The sequence below is a fragment of the Triticum urartu genome, chromosome 5A (genome assembly GCF_056163025.1).
Source record: "Triticum urartu cultivar PI428250 chromosome 5A, HENAU_Tu73, whole genome shotgun sequence".
Lineage (NCBI taxonomy): Eukaryota > Viridiplantae > Streptophyta > Magnoliopsida > Poales > Poaceae > Triticum > Triticum urartu.
Genome location: NC_141877.1, coordinates 288,158,593 through 288,178,413, shown reverse-complemented (window position 1 = coordinate 288,178,413; position 19,821 = coordinate 288,158,593).

The window sequence follows — 19,821 nt, the reverse complement described above, 5'->3', positions numbered from 1 at the left end:
TGGGTTTAGCTGTGTTTTTTCTTCTCTTCGCGTCGAGCATCCCTTATTTCTATGCTCCGGGTACCATGCCCACGCCAGTTTGCGTTCGTGGCATGTGTTGTATTCTCTTTGTACTCATTTCTTTTCCTTCTATCAATGAAAAGATACGCAAGCTTTGCGTATTCACGAAAAAAATATCTATAACATCCCCCCGTAGTCATACTGGTAGTGTTGTGAACAACAGTAGCGTCGCGGACGGTCAGACTGGAGAGAATGGCAGCCGTCGGGTTGACATCCCCCGCAATCGTAGGGGAGCGTCGCGGATGCATTGACTGTAGAGGAAGCCGACGAGTTGCTTAAGTAAGGTGAGAGCCCTTTGTGTCGTTTTCGAGGTAGCCGAGAGTGTGGGTGGTGTAGCCGTGGTCGATGTAGCCATGCGAAGAACGCCGTGGCCGGTGTCGAGGAAGTCATCGTGGAGCCGCGGACGCAAGGGGGCGCCGAGTTAGTCATGGGCGCAGTGGTGTCGAAGTAGTGGTGCGCTCGGAAGAAGACGTTATTGATGACGCGTCATGCGGAGTTTGCCAAGCCCAGGGACACATCATGGACGAAGGCACGCATCGGTGTTGCCAGCACCAGGTATACGTAGACAGACGAATACGAAGTCGACGCAGCGCCGCACCAAGCTTGCTAGGCCCGAGGACACATCATGGACGAAGGCACGCATCGGTGTTGCCAACACCAGGCATACGTGGACAGACGAAGACGAAGTCGACGCAGCGCCGCGCCAGGCTTGCCAGGCCCGAGGACACATCGTGAACGAAGGCATGCATCGGTGTTGCCAACACCAGGCATACGTAGACAGACGAAGACGAAGTCGACGCAGAGCCGCACCAGGCTTGCCAGGCCCGAGGACACATCATGGACGAAGGCACGAATCAGGGTTGCCAGCATCGGGCATGTGTAGACAAGGGACCTACACAAGCTGTACGCCATGTCAAGGAGTCAGAGGGGCCAGCAGAGAAGAACTCGACGACGGTTGCGGCGCCAAACGACGCGGGGCCGATGTCGCCAACGGTGGTCGGAGTAGACGAAGTGGTCGGGGGAAGATGACAGCGATGCTAGCAACGAGCTGGTGCTGAACGAAGACGAAGAGGGTGGACTGGCGGCGCGGCTCGGGTGAGCGAGCTGCAGTGGTGCCGAAGAAGAGCGGTGGCCGTGGCTTGGTTAGGAGCGCGGCGGTGATGCTCGAAGTAGGCGAGGAGAACCCAACAGCGTGACAAAGACCAATGCGGACAGTGGCATTCCCATGCCAAGGAAGGCGGCGGGGCGCATAGCACGTGAATTCAACGCACGGGGACAGCGGAGTGTACCGCGGGCCGCGGTGCTACGGCTCAAAGGGGTGACGCAGCGGCAGCAGGCGGGTCGTGGTGACGACGGGAAAATCTCGGGGCGATGGCGGGGACCGCGGGCCGCGACGCTACGGCCCGAAGGGGCGGCGCAGCGGCAGAGCGCGGGATCGTGCAACCGCGGGGACGGCCTCGGCTGACGGCGAACACCGGATGCCACGCTCGCTACGGCCTGATGAGGCGACGCAGCGACAGCGCGAGGCTCGGTGCAGCCACGGGGACGACCTGGATAAGACGACCTCAGAGCGGTAGTAGACCGCAGGCCGTGACACTATGGTCCGAAGGGGCGATATAGTGGCAGCACGTGGGTCGGTGCACCTGTGGGGAGAACCACGGGGCGACGGTGCCGCAGCCCGGTGGAGAGATGCTGCGGCAGCCCAATGGTAGATCGGTGCAGGGGTGCGCTGAATACAAAAACGATCTTCACAGAATTTATGGAGGCGCACGCAAGTGACGGGCCGTCTGTCGCACGGCATGGATGAAGCTGAAGCTGTGGACAGGTGATCAATCTGATCGCTCGCGGGGTCGAGGTGGCACAGACGATATCGAACAGCCGCAGACCAGCGAGCCCGCACGAGCAACCCTCCATCCACGTGGGAACATGCAAGCGACCAAGGGGCATGGTGTCGCGAACATGGGTGCGGCCAGACCCGTACAACGTCGTACTAGTGCAAGACGCCGGCATAGAGTTGTTCGGCTGGTGCCCAGTGCGCGCGGCCAAATCCAAGCTTGCTTGTTGATGGACTTTAGGCCTATGTGGACGATTGGTTGGACTTGCACCGTGGAGACCCGTGAAAAGGATGTTGCTGAAGTCTGCATGGACCAGATGCAAACACATCTGGATGGAGGCGGGGTTGATATAGGTTGCGATCTGATCAAGGCGAGCACAACCGACTCAGAGCGACGTGCGGACAGTCGCGCAGACGACGGCCATTACAAGCCGCCGCATGTTGTGTGAGACCGTCGTGTCGAAGAAGAGGCTGCTGTAGTCTGACGCCAAAGTCGGAGTAGAGGCACGAGAAGCTCAACGGACGGTGGCGGGTGACGCAAACCGATCTTAGATCGGAAAATCAAAAAGAAACATCGATCAAGACAACCGGCAAGATAGAAAAATCCGGATCAGGAAATCAGAAAAAAGACTAGGACGCCGGTCAAACACGACCGGCGAACGAACCCTAGGCACGGGCGACGCGGCCCCTGGCGGCGGTTGAGGGAGTCCTGGATTAGGGGGTGTTCGGGTAGCCGGACGATACCTTCAGCCGGACTCCTAGACTATGAAGATACAAGATTGAAGATTTCTTCCCGTGTCCGGATGGGACTTTCCTTGGCGTGGAAGGCAAGCTTGGCGATGCGGATATTCAAGATCTCATACCATTGTAACCGACTCTATGTAACCCTAACCCTATCCGGTGTCTATATAAACCGGAGGGTTGTAGTCCATAGGCAATCAACTCCATATACAACAATCATACCATAGGCTAGCTTCTAGGGTTTAGCCTCCTTGATCTCGTGGTAAGTCTACTCTTGTACTACCCATATCATCAATATTAATCAAGCAGGACGTAGGGTTTTACCTCCATCAAGAGGGCCCGAACCTGGGTAAAACATCGTGTTCCCTGCCTCCTGTTACCATCCGGCCTAGACGCATAGTTCGGGACCCCCTACCCGAGATCCGCCGGTTTTGACACCGACATTGGTGCTTTCATTGAGAGTTCCTCTGTGTCGTCGCCTTTAGGCCCGATGGCTCCTTTGATCATCAACAACGATGCGGTCCAGGGTGAGACTTTTCTCCCCGGATAGATCTTCGTCTTTGGTGGCTTCGCTCTGCGGGACAATTCGCTCGGCCACCTGGAGCAGATCGAAAACTACGCCCCTGGCCATCAAGTCAGGCTTGGAAGCTTAAACTACACGGCTGACATCCGCGGAGACTTGATCTTTGACGGGTTCGAGCCACGGCCAAGCGCGCCACACTATCTCGAGTGGCATGATCTAGCTCTGCCCCCGGACAGTGTCCTGGAGGCCGCACACGCATCGGTTCTGACCCCTAACTCGGAGCCTATTGCGCCAATCGAGGATGAGCGGTTGGACGTCACCTCGGGGGCTGCGATCCCAAAAGCGATCGAGCCGAACGCTAGCCCCGCACTCTGCACTACCCGTGACTCCGAGGATCCGAACTCCTCCCCGGACTCCGAACCTCCCGCGCCCCTGCCAATCGAATCCGATTGGGCGCCGATAATGGAGTTCACCGCCGCCGACATTTTTCAGCATTCGCCTTTTGGCGACATCCTGAATTCTCTTAAGTCCCTCTCTTTATCAGGAGAGCCCTGGCCGGACTACGGTCAGCAAGGGTGGGATACGGACGATGAGGAAATTCAAAGCCCACCCACCACCCACTTTGTAGCCACTGTCGACGATTTAACCGACATGCTTGACTTCGGCTCCGAAGACATCGACGGCATGGACGACGATGTAGGAGACGAACAGGAACCAGCACCTGTAGGGCGCTGGAAGGCCAACTCGTCATATGACATATATATGGTGGATACTCCAAAAGATGGAGATGGCGACGGAACAGTGGGGGATGACGCCCCCAAGAAACAGCCAAAGCGCCGGCGTCAGCGGCGCTGCTCTAAATCCCGCCAAAGCAAAAACGGTGATTCCGGCATGGGAGATAATACTACCCCGGATAGCACCGAAGAACACCCACCTCAGCAAGATTCGGCACAGGAAGATGGGGAAGCCAGCCCTCATGAGAGAGCGGCAGACCAAGAGGTCGAGGATGATAACCATACGCCTCCCTCCGAAGACGAGGCAAGCCTCGATGACGACGAATTCGTCATACCATCAGACCCCGCCGAACAAGAGCGTTTTAAACGCAGGCTTTTAGCCACGGCAAGCAGCCTCAAGAAAAAGCAGCAACAGCTTAGAGCTGCCCAAGATTTGCTAGCTGACAGATGGACTGAAGTCCTTGCGGCCGAAGAGTATGAACTCGAACGCCCCTCCAAGAGTTACCCGAAACGCAGGGCGCTACCCCGATCAGAGGAGGAATCACCTACATCACCAGCGCATGACATGGCAGACCGGCCACCTCGCGGCCGCGACAGAGAGGCCTCTCGGCCCTCCACCCAAGCCATGCCCCGACGTCGCTCAACTAAGGCACGAGAAAATGCGCCAGACCTGCGAGACATACTGGAGGATAAGGCAAGACAAACAAGATCGATCTACGGATCGCACAGGCGCCCTACGGCATGTGACAATGATCTTCACTCCGGATACAACAAATCCGGCCGGGCCGAACACAACAGACATAGCTCTTCCGAGCTGCATCGTGATATAGCCCAGTACAGAGGCACCGCACACCCGCTATGATTTACGAGTGAAGTAATGGATCATAAAATCCCAGAGGGTTTCAAAACCGTAAACATCGAATCATACGATGGCACAACAGATCCGGCGGTATGGATCGAGGATTATCTCCTTCACATCCACATGGCACGCGGCGATGATCTACACGCCATCAAATACCTCCCGCTCAAACTTAAAGGACCGGCCCGGCATTGGCTTAACAGCTTGCCAGCAGACTCAATCGGTTCTTGGGAGGACCTGGAAGCCGCATTCCTCGACAACTTCCAGGGCATTTACGTGCGACCACCAGATGCCGACGACTTAAGCCACATAATTCAGCAGCCAGAGGAATCGGCCAGACAATTCTGGACACGGTTCCTAACAAAGAAAAACCAGATAGTCGACTGTCCGGACGCAGAGGCCCTAGCAGCCTTCAAGCATAACATCTGCGACGAGTGGCTTGCCCGGCACCTGGGACAGGAAAAGCCGAAATCCATGGCAGCCCTCACGACACTCATGACCCGCTTTTGCGCGGGAGAAGACAGCTGGCTAGCTCGCAGTAACAACTTATCAAAGAACCCTGGTAATTCGGATACCAAGGACAAAAGTGGCAGGACACGTCGGAATAAGCAAAAACGCCGCGTTAGCAGCGACAGCAATGAAGACACGGCAGTCAATGCCGGATTCAAAGGCTATAAATCCGGTCAGCGGAAAAAGCCATTCAAAAAGAATACTCAGGGCCCATCCAGTTTGGACTGAATACTCGATCGCTTGTGCCAGATACATGGCACCCCCGAAAGGCCAGCCAATCACACTAACAGGGATTTTTGGGTGGTCAAGCAGGCAGGCAAGTTAAGGGCCGAAAACAGAGACAAGGGGCTGCACAGCGACGACGAGGAGGAGCCCAAGCCACCGAACAACAATGGACAGAAGGGCTTTCCCCCACAAGTGCGGACGGTGAACATGATATACGCAACCCACATTCCCAAGCGGGAGCGGGAGCGTGCGCTACGGGACGTATACGCGATGGAGCCAGTCGCCCCAAAGTTCAACCCATGGTCCTCCTGCCCGATCACTTTTGATCGAAGGGACCATCCCACTAGCATCCGTCATGGCGGCTTCGCCGCATTGGTTCTCAACCCAATCATCGACGGATTTCATCTCACAAGAGTCCTCATGGACAGCGGCAGTAGCCTGAACCTGCTTTATCAGGATACAGTGCGGAAAATGGGCATAGATCCCTCAAGGATTAAGCCCACAAAAATGACCTTTAACGGCGTTATACCAGGTGTAGAAGCCAACTGTACAGGCTCAGTAACACTTGACGTGGTCTTCGGATCTCCGGACAATTTCTGAAGCGAAGAATTAATCTTCGATATAGTCCCGTTTCGCAGCGGCTATCACGCCCTGCTCGGACGAACCGCATTTGCAAAGTTCAATGCGGTGCCGCACTACGCATATCTCAAGCTCAAGATGCCAGGACCTCGAGGAGTAATCACGGTCAACGGAAACACCGAACGCTCCCTCCGTACGGAGGAGCACACGGCGGCTCTCGCAACGGAGGTACAAAGTAGCCTTCTCAGGCAATTCTCCAGTCCGGCCATCAAAAAGCCAGACACGGCCAAGCGCGCCCGGAGTAACCCACAGCAGGACCGCCTGGCACACTCTGAGCAAGCATAGCAATGCGGCCCCAACCCCAGCTCTCGCGACATAACGAAACCAGTACCTCACGTACATAACTACGCCCTTGAAATACCATGGGCACAGGGGAAGGGGCACAATAACGGCATGCCCAAAATACGGCTTAAAACGTACTAGGGGCTGCCGGATTCCTTTTTTAATTTTTTCTTACTTTCAGGTCTCCATACTTCGGACGACCTGTTCGGCAATTCGACTGCCACACAAACGATGCAAGCTCCAGGGAGGCAGACAAGCCATGCCGCATTATGGAACTCCCAGGTGGTCTCTGTTATGAGCGGTATACCTGTTTTAAATACAATTTCGCGGCCTGCCCCTGGTCAGGACATACTAAATAGTCCAATATCTTTTGCTTACCGCACTATTTATATCGTTCGGCTTTGATAAATAGCCTCTCTATAAACAATGCTTAGCTTCTTGTCTATTTTTTGCATTATCTTCTTTTCACATTTATGTTTATTAAATGACATGATTGCACCCGTACACCATGGTACGGCAAACACGCCAGGGGCTTCAGTACCCCTCATAATGGTGTGAGAAGTCCGTACACTTTCACAAGTGCGGCACCCCGAACTTATAGCTCTATATGCATCGGCTCCGAATCATGATTTGGGTCAATAGTTGGGTTTGCCCGGCTCCTATGTTTTGGTGCCTTACGTTCCGCTCTATCGGCTAAGGTAGCACTAGGAGAACCACTGCGATTGTGCCCCGGTTCAGCTGGGTTAAGCACCTCAGTGGAGAAAGCCAAAACTGACTGTCATGATGTGGTGAGAGACCGGTCGCTGTTCGAGAGGTTTTTTGAGTCCCTAAAGGCTTATGCCGCTTCGAGCGAGGAGCTGGCTTTGTCCGGCCAAGGCGTGGATAGCGCCCCGAACTCGGTCTTCCGAACTAGGGGCTTCGCCGAAATTTAAAATTATAGAGTTCTATGGCTAAGTGAGAGTGTTCAAGCATTATAGTCCGATTGCCTAGTTCGTTGTGCTGAGCGCCTCCCTCGAAGGACCCAACTATGGGAAAAAGAGCGCTCAGGTTTATCCCGAACACCCCAGCACTAGTGGCATGGGGGCAGAAGCCGACGACTAGCCATCTCTCAATTTTTGATAAACGGCTGCACAGAAAGTAATATTTTAAATTCAATAAGCATTGCTTAGCGCATCTGAACAAGTTTTCAGCGCACATGATAAACACGAGTGAGTTCATTCAAAAATCACATCCTTGGTACATTCATCCGCCACAAGGCGGGCACCTGCAAGAACATCCTTGTAGTAGTTCTCGGGCTTGCGATGCTCCTTCCCCGGCGGTGGCCCGTCCCTAACAAGCTTCTCACCGTCCAGCTTACCCCAGTGCACCTTTGCACGCGCATGGGCCCTACGGGCACCTTCGATGCAGACGGAGCGCTTGATGACCTCGAGCCTTGGACAGGCCTCCACCAGCCGCCGCACCAGCCCGAAGTAGCTCCCAAGCAGGGCCTCTCCGGGCCACAGCCAAACTATGAAGCCCTTCATGGCCTGTTCGGCCACCTTGTGGAGCTCGACCAGCTGTTTCGGCTGGTCGCTCAAGGGCACAGGGTGTCCGGCCTCAGCATACTGAGACCAGAACACCTTCTCCGTCGAGCTGCCCTCTTCAGCTCGGTAGAATGCGGCGGCGTCGGATACGCTGCGGGGAAGATCTGCGAATGCCCCTGGAGGGCTCCGGATTCGGGTAAGTAACAAGTAGTTTACTTTTATATTTCTGCTTTGCATAAAGAATGCCTTACCTGCTGCTATCTTTTTCACCTCCTCCAACTCTTGGAGGGCCTTTTGGGCTTCGGCCTTGGCAGACTTGGCAGTCTCAAGGGCCGCCGCGAGCTCGGACGCTTGCGTCTTTGACTCAAGCTCCAGACTCTCATGTTTTTTCATGAGAGCCTGAAGCTCTTGCTGCACCTCGCCGACACGGGCCTCAAGTCTCTCTCGCTCGGTGCACTCCGTGGCCGCTTTCTTTTCGGCCTCGGACAGCGCCTGCTTGAGGGTCGCCACCTCAGTCATGGCCCCTACAATAAGCAGTACAATCCTGTTATTTTTTGCAATCACGTCTTTTTATAGGCACCTTTTTCTGTAAGGTATTTCTTACCTTCTTTCTCCTCGAGCTACCGCTTGGCAAGGCCGAGCTCTTGCTCGGTCCGCTCGAGTCCCTGTTTCAGGGCACCCACCTCAGCAGTCAGTGCGGCGGTGGCTAGCAACGAAGCCTGCACACGCATATTCACTCTTTGTTGTTAGACTACTGCGAAACTTGATAGATCCTCTATTCGGCTTTTCTTCCCGAACGCCAAACAGAGCATCAGGGGCTACTGTCTATGCGGTTATTTTCTTACATATTTTTTACTTACCTCGAAGCCTGTTAGAAGGCTAGCGCAAGCTTCACTCAGTCCGCTCTTGGCGGACCGAACCTTTTGGATCACCGTACTCATAATAGTACGGTGCTCCTCGTCGATGGAGGCGCCGTCAAGCACCTCCAGCAGATTGTCCGGCACCTCCGGTTGGACAGAGGCCGCCGGCTCAGAAGGCTTGCTCCTCTTGGAAGGAGTTCGCCTACCGCAGTCCGGAACTGTTGAAGATTCCGGCGCGGTGTCCGGCACAAAGCCAGACTTGGAGCCCTGGGGGGTCTTGTCCCCTTTACTCCTGGAGTCCGGGAGGTCGCCTTGCGGCTCCTCCAGGACCACCTCCTCCTGCCCCGGAGCTCGTTGCGACGCCACTTCGGCGTCATCTGCAGTGCGGGGGAAGACAGCAGGCGGAACTGAGTTCACGTCCGATGAATCCAGGGAGCCGCTCGACGACTCGTTGAGTTCGGCCCGGGGTGGGCTGCATAATTATGTTCGACATTAGGGAAGGATGTGCAACAAAGCAACGTCATGAGTTACTCTAATATCCGAATACTTATGATTTCGCCGGACGCTTGGCCCTATCTGGCCACTCCTCTGCGTCCTCTTCGGCGTCGGGGGAGTAGTTCGGCGGAGGGGTCTTCCTCTTCCTGGACCCTTCGGCCTCCCCCGTTGGGGCGGCCTTCCTTTTCTTTCCTCCTCCCGCTGGAGGGGGAGAGTGTTCTTCTTCCTCCTCCTCGTTCTCACGGGAGGAGAGCGTCTCGGACTCGTCGGATGACGAGTCCGACACCACCACATTACAGGTACTCTTTCGATTCCCCGTGGCCTTCTTCTTCTTGGCCTTCTTCTCCGGCACCACATAAGGCGCCGGAACCAGCAACTTCACTAGGAGAGTAGGGGCTGGGTCTTCGGGCAGGGGAGCCGGACAGTTAATCGATCCGGACTGCACCTGCCAAGCCTGTCAAAGGTGAGGGAGTTTAGATCCCACATAGAGTCAAACTATGAAGAAACTTAACATCCTGTAAAAGGTGAAAATAGCTTACCTCGCCGGCGTGATGCCGCGAGCTGTATCCGCGGTCCTCGGAAGCGGATGTGGGAGCCTCGGCGCCTTTGGTTAGCACCTTCCATACGTCTTCATACATCGTGTCAAAGAGCCGGTTAAGGGTTTGATGCTGCGCCGGGTCGAACTCCCACAGATTAAAGCCCCGTTGTTGACACAGGAGGATCCGGCGGACGAGCATAACCTGGACTACATTGACAAGCTTGATCGGCTTGCTCACCAGGGACTGGATGCATGTCTGCAATCTGGTCACCTCTTTTTCGTCGCCCCACGACAGGCCCGTCTCTTTCCAAGACATAAGCCGCGTGGGGGGTCCGGATCGGAACTCGGGGGCTGCGATCCATTTCGGATCGCGCGGCTCGGTGATGTAAAACCACCATGATTGCCACCCCTTCAGAGTCTCCACGAAGGAGCCCTCGAGCCATAGGACGTTGGCCATCTTACCCGCCATGGCACCTCCGCACTCCGCCTGGCTGCCGCGCACCACCTTGGGCTTGACGTTGAAGGTCTTGAGCCAGAGGCCGAAATGGGGGCGGATGCGGAGGAAAGCCTCGCACACGACGATAAACGCCGAGATGTTGAGGACGAAGTTCGGGGCCAGATCGTGGAAATCCAGGCCATAGTAGAACATGAGCCCCTGGACAAATGGGTGGTGGGAAACCCAATCCGTGGAGGAAGTGGGGAAGGAATACTACCCTCTCATGGGGCCTTGGGGTGGGGAGAAGCTGCCCTTCCTCGGGAAGCCGGTGCGCGATGTCCTTGGACAAGTATCCGACCTTCCTTAGCTTTTTGACATGGCCCTCCGTGACGAAGGAGACCATCCACTTGCCTCCTGCTCCGGACATTGCTGGAGGAGGTTGAGGTAGGAAGCGCGGGCTTGGGCGGAGCTCGGGTGCGCAGGAGATGGATAGGCAAAGGAGGAAGAAGGCGTAGGTAAAAAGGTGGATCCTTGTCCCCTTATATGGGTGGATGCGGTTGTGCGTCCCCACCTGCCTAGTAAAACTCGCTTGCCTCCCAAGCGCCGTGATAAGTGGCACGGTTGGGTTACCCATGTCCGTATTGATGAGAATCCCGTAAAAGGGGGGTACACGATCTCTGCTTTGACAAGATGTGCCAAGGAAACCGCCTCGCAAAACATGCTGAGGTGGAAAAGTGAAAACGATTCGAGCGAAGGACTTGGCTGTAGTGTGATGACACACTGCAGAATACGTCAGCAGATTTGATTTGTGTTAATATTATTCTCTCTATGGCAATATGTGGAGGCTTATTTTGCAGAGCCGGACACTACTCTTGGTGTTTACAATCTTCTATGAAGGACTTGGAGGAGGAACCCGCCTTGCGATGCCGAAGACAATTTGCGCGCCGGACTCGTCGTCATTGAAGCCTGGTTCAGGGGCTATCGAGGGAGTCCTGGATTAGGGGGTGTTCGGGTAGCCGGACGATACCTTCAGCCGGACTCCTGGACTATGAAGATACAAGATTGAAGACTTCTTCCTGTGTCCGGATGGGACTTTCCTTGGCGTGGAAGGCAAGCTTGACGATGCGGATATTCAAGATCTCCTACCATTGTAACCGACTCTATGTAACCCTAACCCTATCCGGTGTCTATATAAACCGGAGGGTTGTAGTCCATAGGCAATCAACTCCATATACAACAATCATACCATAGGCTAGCTTCTAGGGTTTAGCCTCCTTGATCTCGTGGTAGATCTACTCTTGTACTACCCATATCATCAATATTAATCAAGCAGGACGCAGGGTTTTACCTCCATCAAGAGGTCCCGAACCTGGGTAAAACATCGTGTTCCCTGCCTCCTGTTACCATCCGGCCTAGACGCACAGTTCGGGACCCCCTATCCGAGATCCGCCGGTTTTGACACCGACAGCAGTCATGGAGGTCGACCGCCCCAGGGGCGGCACACGGGGCTGAAGCGATGAGCGGCGGCTAGGGTTGGATCGGTTAGGCTGATACCGTGTTACAAGGGATAAAGATGAATTGGCGGAATATGATGGATGTATTATTTAGCCTCGAGGACGAGTATATATTAAGTACAAGACGCCTCTTCTAGAGATAAGGTAGAAGATAGATTACAAACCCTATACTACAAAATACATGTATCCCAACTATATCACTAACAATTTGGGCCGAAACTATGCGTATTGGACGGCTCGTGGATTGGATGAAATGGGTTAAGTGCCTAAATCAGTTTAGTTTGGTATCGGCTTTAACTATTTCGACTTGAAGCTCACAATCTCGCAAATATGCTTGTAATTTAGGTGTCGCCCGATATGTTTGGTTGGGAAATCCTCATGACCCAATTATTGCATCTATGAACATTATTTTGAATCAATAAAGTCGGCGAGATTTCTAGAAAGAAATGTTGGGCTGGGTTTGTTTGGTCTAGACATGAACCGAATGGTCTCAGACCATTTCGACGCATAGTCTTGTAACCAAATCGACACGGGAAAGTGACCTAGATGAGGAGCGCCTCTACGGTCGCCGGCTGCCAGCCGTCGCCCGCTGCTAAGGTTAGAGATCTTCCGATGTCGCTGTCGTTGCTGCCGACTGGAGCTTGGTGATATGTCTCCAATGTATATATGATTTTTTATTGTTGCATGCTATTAAAGTATCAATCTTGGATGTTTTATATACATATACTAGCAAATTTATATCATTTTTGTGATTAACCTATTGACATAGCGCCTACTGCCAGTTGTTGTTTTTTGCTTGTGTCGGATTCGGGATTCCGCGGACCCTTGTGAGGTTCGAACACTCGGGTGCGTGCGAAGAACTCCCTCTTCCCAACCTGCCAGCTCAACGATTCCACAACCTAGCTCGACGAACCCGAGGGACAAAGGACACAACAGTTTATCCTGGTTCAGGCCACCTTGCGGTGTAATACCCTACTCCAGCTTTGTGGTGGATTTCCTCGAGGGGCTGAGGATGAACTAGTACAGTCGACGAACAACTTCAGGAGGTGAGGTGTTCTTGAGCTCAATGAGCTAGTGAGGTGGTCAGGGTGGAATGGATTCTCTCCCTCTATGGTGGTGGCTAGGTCCAATTTATAGTGGCCTTGGTCCTCTTCCCAAGTGTAAGGCGGGAAGGGATCCCACAATGGCCAAATTTGAAGGGAGGCAGCTAGTACAAGCTATCCTGACAAAAGTAGTCTTCGCCTGCAAAAGGCTCTCTTGGTGACGTTGTAGTGGGCTCCACAATGACCTTCGTCTTGTCGTCCTGGCGGTCTTGGTCTCGTTGCACCTGTTGGGGATCGTAGTAATAATTTAAAATTTTCCTACGTGTCACCAAGATCAATCTAGGAGATGCTAGCAACGAGAGAGAGAGAGAGGGAGTGCATTTTCATACCCTTGAAGATCACTAAGCGGAAACGTTAGAAGAACGCAGTTGATGGAGTCGTACTCGTGGCGGTTCAAATTGCGGAAGATCCGATCTAGTGCCGAACGGACGGCGCCTCCATGTTCAACACACGTACAGCCCAGGGACGTCTCCTCCTTCTTGATCCAGCAAGGGGAGAGGAGAAGTTGAGGGAGAACTCCAGCAGCACGACGGCGTGGTGATGGAGGAGCTCGTGGTTCTCCGGCAGGGTTTTGCCAAGCACTACGGAAGAGGAGGAGGAGTTGGAGAGGGGGAGGGCTGCACCAGGGGAAGGGTCAAGGCTGCCCTCCCACTCCCTCACTATATATAGGGGGAAGGGGAGAGGGGGAGGCGCCCTAGGGTTTCCCCTAGGGGGCGGCGGCCAGGGCAGATTGGATCTCCCTAGGAAACCCTAGGGAGACTTGCCCCCCAAGCCAAGTAGGTGGAGGCTTGCCTCCCAAGCCAGGTGGAGGCACCCCACCTCCCCAAGTAACATGGGAAAAGGGTGTGGGGGCGCACAGTCCCTCAGTGGGCTGGTTTTCCCCCTCCCCTTGGCCCATGAGACCCTGCAATACTTGTCGGGGCTCCTGAAACATCTTTCGGTCATGCTGGCCATCACCCAGTACTCCTAGAACAATTCTGGACTCCAATACCCTTCGTCCAATATATCAATATTCACCTCCGGACCATTCCGGAACTCCTCGTGATGTCCGGGATCTCATCCGGGACTCATTGGACCGCATACATCAGTATGTATTATTTCCAATAAGTCAGTTGCTCGCTCCATTGTTCCGGAGAACGGAGTCTTAGTCATCTTACCCATGAGGCATGGTTCGCAAGCATCAAGTGATTCCAAAAACCCATTAGCATGGAGTTTCTTCATGCGATTTACACCAATATGACCTAAATGGCAGTGCCACAAATAAGTTGCACTATCATTATTAACTTTGCATCTTTTGGCTTCAATATTATGAATATGTGTATCACTACGATCGAGATTCAATAAACCATTTATATTGAGTGTATGACCATAGAAGGTTTTATTCATGTAAATAGAATAACAATTATTCTTTGACTTAAATGAATAACCGTATTGCAATAAACATGATCAAATCATATTCATGCTCAACACAAACACCAAATAACATTTATTTAGGTTTAACACTAATCTTGAAAGTATAGGGAGTGTGCGATGATGATCATATCAATCTTGGAACTACTTCCAACACACATCGTCACTTCACCCTTAACTAGTCTATGTTCATGCTGCAACTCCCGTTTTGAGTTACTACTCTTTAGTGACTGAACCAGTATCAAAATACCGAGGGGTTGCTATGAACACTAGTAAAGTACACATCAATAACATGTATATCAAATATACCTTTGTTCACTTTGCCATCCTTCTTATCCGCCAAGTATCTAGGGCAGTTCCATTTCCAATGACCATTTCCTTTGCAGTAGAAGCACTCAGTTTCAGGCTTGGGTCTAGATTTAGGCTTCTTCATGGGTGTGGCAACTTGCTTGCCATTCTTCTTGAAGTTCCCTTTCTTTTCCTTGCCCTTTTACTTGAAACTAGTGGTCTTGACAACCATCAACACTTGATATTTTTCTTGATTTCTACCTTCATCGATTTTAGCATCACGAAGAGCTTGGGAATCGTTTCCATTATCCCTTGCATATTATAGTTCATCACGAAGTTCTAGTAACTTGGTGATAGTGACTAAAGAACTCTATCAATCACTATCTTATCTGAAAGATTAATTCCCACTTGATTCAAGTGATTGTAGTACTCAGACATTCTAAGCACATGCTCACTAGCTGAGATATTCTCCTCCATCTTGTAGGCAAAGTACTTGTCAAAGGTCTCATACCATTCGACATGGGCATGAGTCTGAAATACTAATTTCAAATCTTGGAACATCTCATATGCTCCGTGGCATTCAAAATGTCTTTGAAGCCCCGATTCTAAGCCGTGAAGCATGGTGCACTAAACTATCAAGTAGTCATCATACCGAGCTTTGTCAAACGTTCATAACGTGTGCATATGCTCCTGCAATAGGTCTATCACCTAGTGGTGCATCAAGGACATAATTTCTCTATGCAGCAATGAGGATAATCCTCAGATCACAGATCCAATCTGCATCATTGCTACTAACATCTTTCAACTTAGTTTTTCTCTAGGAACATATCAAAAAATAAACGGGGAGCTACATCGCGAGCTATTGATCTACAACATAGTTATGCAAATACTATCAGGACTAAGTTCATGATAAATTAAAGTTCAATTAATCATATTACTTAAGAACTCCCACTTAGATAGACATCCCTCTAGTCATCTAAATGATCACGTGATCCAAATCAACTAAACCATGTCCGATCATCACGTAAGATGGAGTAGTTTTCAATGGTGAACATATCTACTATATGATTCATGCTCGACCTTTTGGTCTCCAGTGTTCCGAGGCCATATCTGCATATGCTAGGCTTGTCAAGTTTAACGCGAGTATTCTGCGTGTGTAAAACTGTCTTACACCCGTTGTGGATGAACGTTGAGCTTATCACACCCGATCATCACGTGGTGTCTCAGCAAGATGAACTTTGGCAACGGTTCATACTCAAGGAGAATAGTTTTACCTTGAAATTTAGTGAGAGATCATCCTATAATGCTACCATCAATCAAAGCAGAATAAGATGCATAAAGGATAAACATCACATGCAATTAATATAAGTGATATGATATGGCCATCATCATCTTGTGCCTTTGATCTCCATCTCCAAAGCACCGTTATGATCACCATCGTCACCGGCACGACACCTTGATCTCCATCGTAGCATCATTGTCATCTCGCCATCTATTTCTTCTACGACTATCGCTACCGCTTAGTGATAAAGTAAAGCAATTACAGGGCGATTGCATTGCATACAATAAAGTGACAACCATATGGCTCCTGTCAGTTGCCGATAACTCCGTTACAAAACATGATCATCTCATACAATAAATATAGCATCATGTCTTGACCATATCACATCACAACATGCCTTGCAAAAACAAGTTAGACGTCCTCTACTTTGTTGTTGCAAGTTTTACGTGGCTGCTATGGGATGAGGAAAAACCGTTCTTACCTACGCATCAAAACCACAACGATAGTTCGTCAAGTTAGTGCTATTTTAACCTTCATCAAGGACCGGGCGTAGTCACACTCGGTTCAACTAAAGTTGGAGAAACTGACACCCGCCAGCCACCTGTGTGCAAAGCACGTCGGTAGAACCAGTCTCGCGTAAGCGTACGCGTAATGTCGGTCCGGGCCGCTTCATCCAACAATACCGCCGAACCAAAGTATGACATACTAGTAAGCAGTTTGACTTGTATCACCCACAACTCACTTGTGTTATACTCATGCATATTACATATACGCATAAACCTGGCTCTAATACCACTATTGGGGAACATAGTAATTTCAAAAAAATCCTATGCACACGCAAGATCATGGTGATGCATAGCAACGAGAGGGAAGAGTATGTCTACGTACCCTCGTAGACCAAAAGCGGAAGTGTTTATCAACGCGGTTGATGTAGTCGTACACCTTCACGATCAGTCCCGATCAAGTACCGAACATACGACACCTCCGCGTTCAGCACACGTTCAGCTCGATGACGTCCTCGCCTTCTTGATCCAACAAGAGGGGCGAAGTAGTATATGAGTTCCGGCAGCACGACGGCGTGGTGACGGTGTTGGTGAAGAACAATCTCCGCAGGGCTTCGCCTAAGCACTACGAAAACTATTAAGGAGGATAAACTTGAGGGGACGGGGTTGCCGGCACACGGCTTGGTGTTTCTTGATGTTTCTTGGGTGCTATCCCTACCCCTCTATTTATATGTTGAGCCTTGGGGTCGAAACTTGGAGTAAAAGCCTGCACAAAGTCGGTTTCACCCGAAAGGCAAGAGTCCTTCGGACTCCAGGGCCAGACGCCAGGGTTCCCGGCGTTTGGATCCAGATGCCAGGGACCCAGGTGTCTGGCCCTTCGACTCCGCAAAACTTTCTTTTGCGCTTTCCGAAAACCTTGCGGGCTTTCCCCTTTGGCCCAAATAAAGTGTTCTCGTACCCAAACCTTTCGGGAAACATCCGGAACCCCTTCCGGTAAATTCTGGAACCCTTCCCGAGACCAAACACTATTATCCCATATATCAAACTTTATCTCCGGACCATTCCGGAGTTCCTCGTCATGTCCGTGATCTTATCCGGAACTCCGAACAACATTCGGTTACCAACATACATAACTCATATATACTATATCGTCAATGAACGTTAAGCGTGCGGACCCTACGGGTTCGAGAACTATGTAGACATGACCGAGACACTTCTATGGTCAATAACCAATAACAGAACATGGATGCCCAGATTGGCTCCTACATATTCTACGAAGATCTTTATCGGTCGAACCGCATAACAATACACGTTGTTCCCTTTGTCATCGGTATGTTACTTGCCCGAGATTCGATCGTGGGTATCTCAATACCTAGTTCAATCTCGTTACCGGCAAGTCTCTTTACTCGTTCCGTAATGCATCATCCTGCAACTAACTCATTTAGTTACATTGCTTGCAAGGCTTATAGTGATGTGCATTACCGAGAGGGCCCAGAGATACCTCTCCGATACTCGGAGTGACAAATCCTAATCTTGATCTATGCCAACTCAACAAACACCATCGGAGACACCTGTAGAGCATCTTTATAATCACCCAGTTACGTTGTGACGTTCGATAGCACACAAGGTGTTCCTCCGGTATTCAAGAGTTGCATAATCTCATAGTCTGAGGAACATGTATAAGTCATGAAGAAAGAGTAGCAATGAAACTGTAACGATCATCGTGCTAAGCTAACGGATGGGTCAAGTCAATCACATCATTCTCTAATGATGTGATCCCGCCTATCAAATGACAACTCTTTGTCCATGGCTAGGAAACTTAACCATCTTTGAGCTAGTCAAGTAGAGGCATACTAGTGATACTTTGTTTGTTTATGTATTCACACATGTACTAAGTTTCTGGTTAATACAATTCTAGCATCAATAATAAACATTTATCATGATATAAGGAAATATAAATAACAACTTTATTATTGCTTCTAGGGCATATTTCCTTCGGGATCTGGATACCCATGTTGGCTCCCACATGTTCCACGATGATCTCATCGGATGAACCACGATGTCGAGGATTCAATCAATCCCGTATGCAATTCCCTTTGTCTATCGGTATGTTACTTGCCCGAGATTCGATCCTCGGTATTCCCATACCTCGTTCAATCTCGTTACCGGCAAGTCTCTTTACTCGTTCCGCAATGCATGATCCCGTGACCAATATGGAAACCTTAGCTTGATTCCTCGGGACTCCGCTCCTATGCTTGCCTCCTTGGCACCAAAGGGGAAATTGGTACACTGCGCCCGCTGGCACCCGCCTGGCCTTGGTCGTCATGTCTCACGTCATGTGAACCTCGCAAGGTGCACCTTGCATTGATATCTCCGCTCCTCGGGAGCTAGTCTAGTGAGGTCGCCCCTCAGGGAGGTCTTGGTGTCATCCGCCTCGCGAGGCTTGGCCCCTCGCGAGGGTCTTGGGTTGTTTGTTGATGAATCTGGGTCATACCGGGCCATCGATGGAGCCACATCGTGGGCCGCAGGCAGGCAAGTCTGGGTACCCCCGTTCCCAGGATGCCGACAGTATCCCCCAAGCCCAAGGCACACTCTAACTTAGCTTCAAGGCGAAGCCAAAGGGCAAGGGCGGAGCGTCACGGGCCCAACCGCCTGCGGTCTCGGTCGACGCATGGCAATTGATGGGACGTGGGCACCTCCGCTTACCCATGCTGCCTTGGCAACCGTTCCTGGCTGACAAAAAGGCTGGTGCCCGCTGTAGAGCTTTCATTGCCTTCCTTTCGTATTGCTGCAGATCCCCCTTCTCCTTCTCACCCAGAGAGCCCTAGATCCACCGAAACTCTCCCCCAGCCCGCAGCCGATGGCCACCGACCAGGAGAAGGGCGTGCGTTCGCCCTTGTGGTTCGAGCCTGCTTTGATCGCGTCCACGGTCTCGGAGAAGAACCTCGCCACCGCACTCCTGGTGACGACGTGCGACAGCAACGGGGGGGGGGGGGGGGGGGAGACAGCGCTTCGGGCCAGCTCCACCAAGCCTGAAACCTTGGGCGGTACCTTCTATCCCTTCTTCTTGAACTGCGTGTTCGTGGGGCTGGTCCCCTTGAGGGAGTCCTGGACTAAGGGGTCCTCGGGCGTCCAGCCTGTTAGCCATGGGCCGGACTGATGGGTTATGAAGAACACAAAGACCGAAGACTGCACCCGTGTCCGGATGGGACTCTCCTTGGCGTGGAAGGCAAGCTTGGTGACCAAATATGTAGATTCCTTTCTTTGTAACCGACCTTGTGTAACCCTAGATCCTCCAAGTGTCTATATAAACCAGAGTGCTTAGTCCGGAGGACATACATACCTTCATTACCATAGCCATACAAGCTAGACCTCTAGGGTTTAGCCATTACGATCTCGTGGTTGATCAACTCTTGTAATACTCATATTCATCAAGATCAATTAAGCAGGAAGTAGGGTATT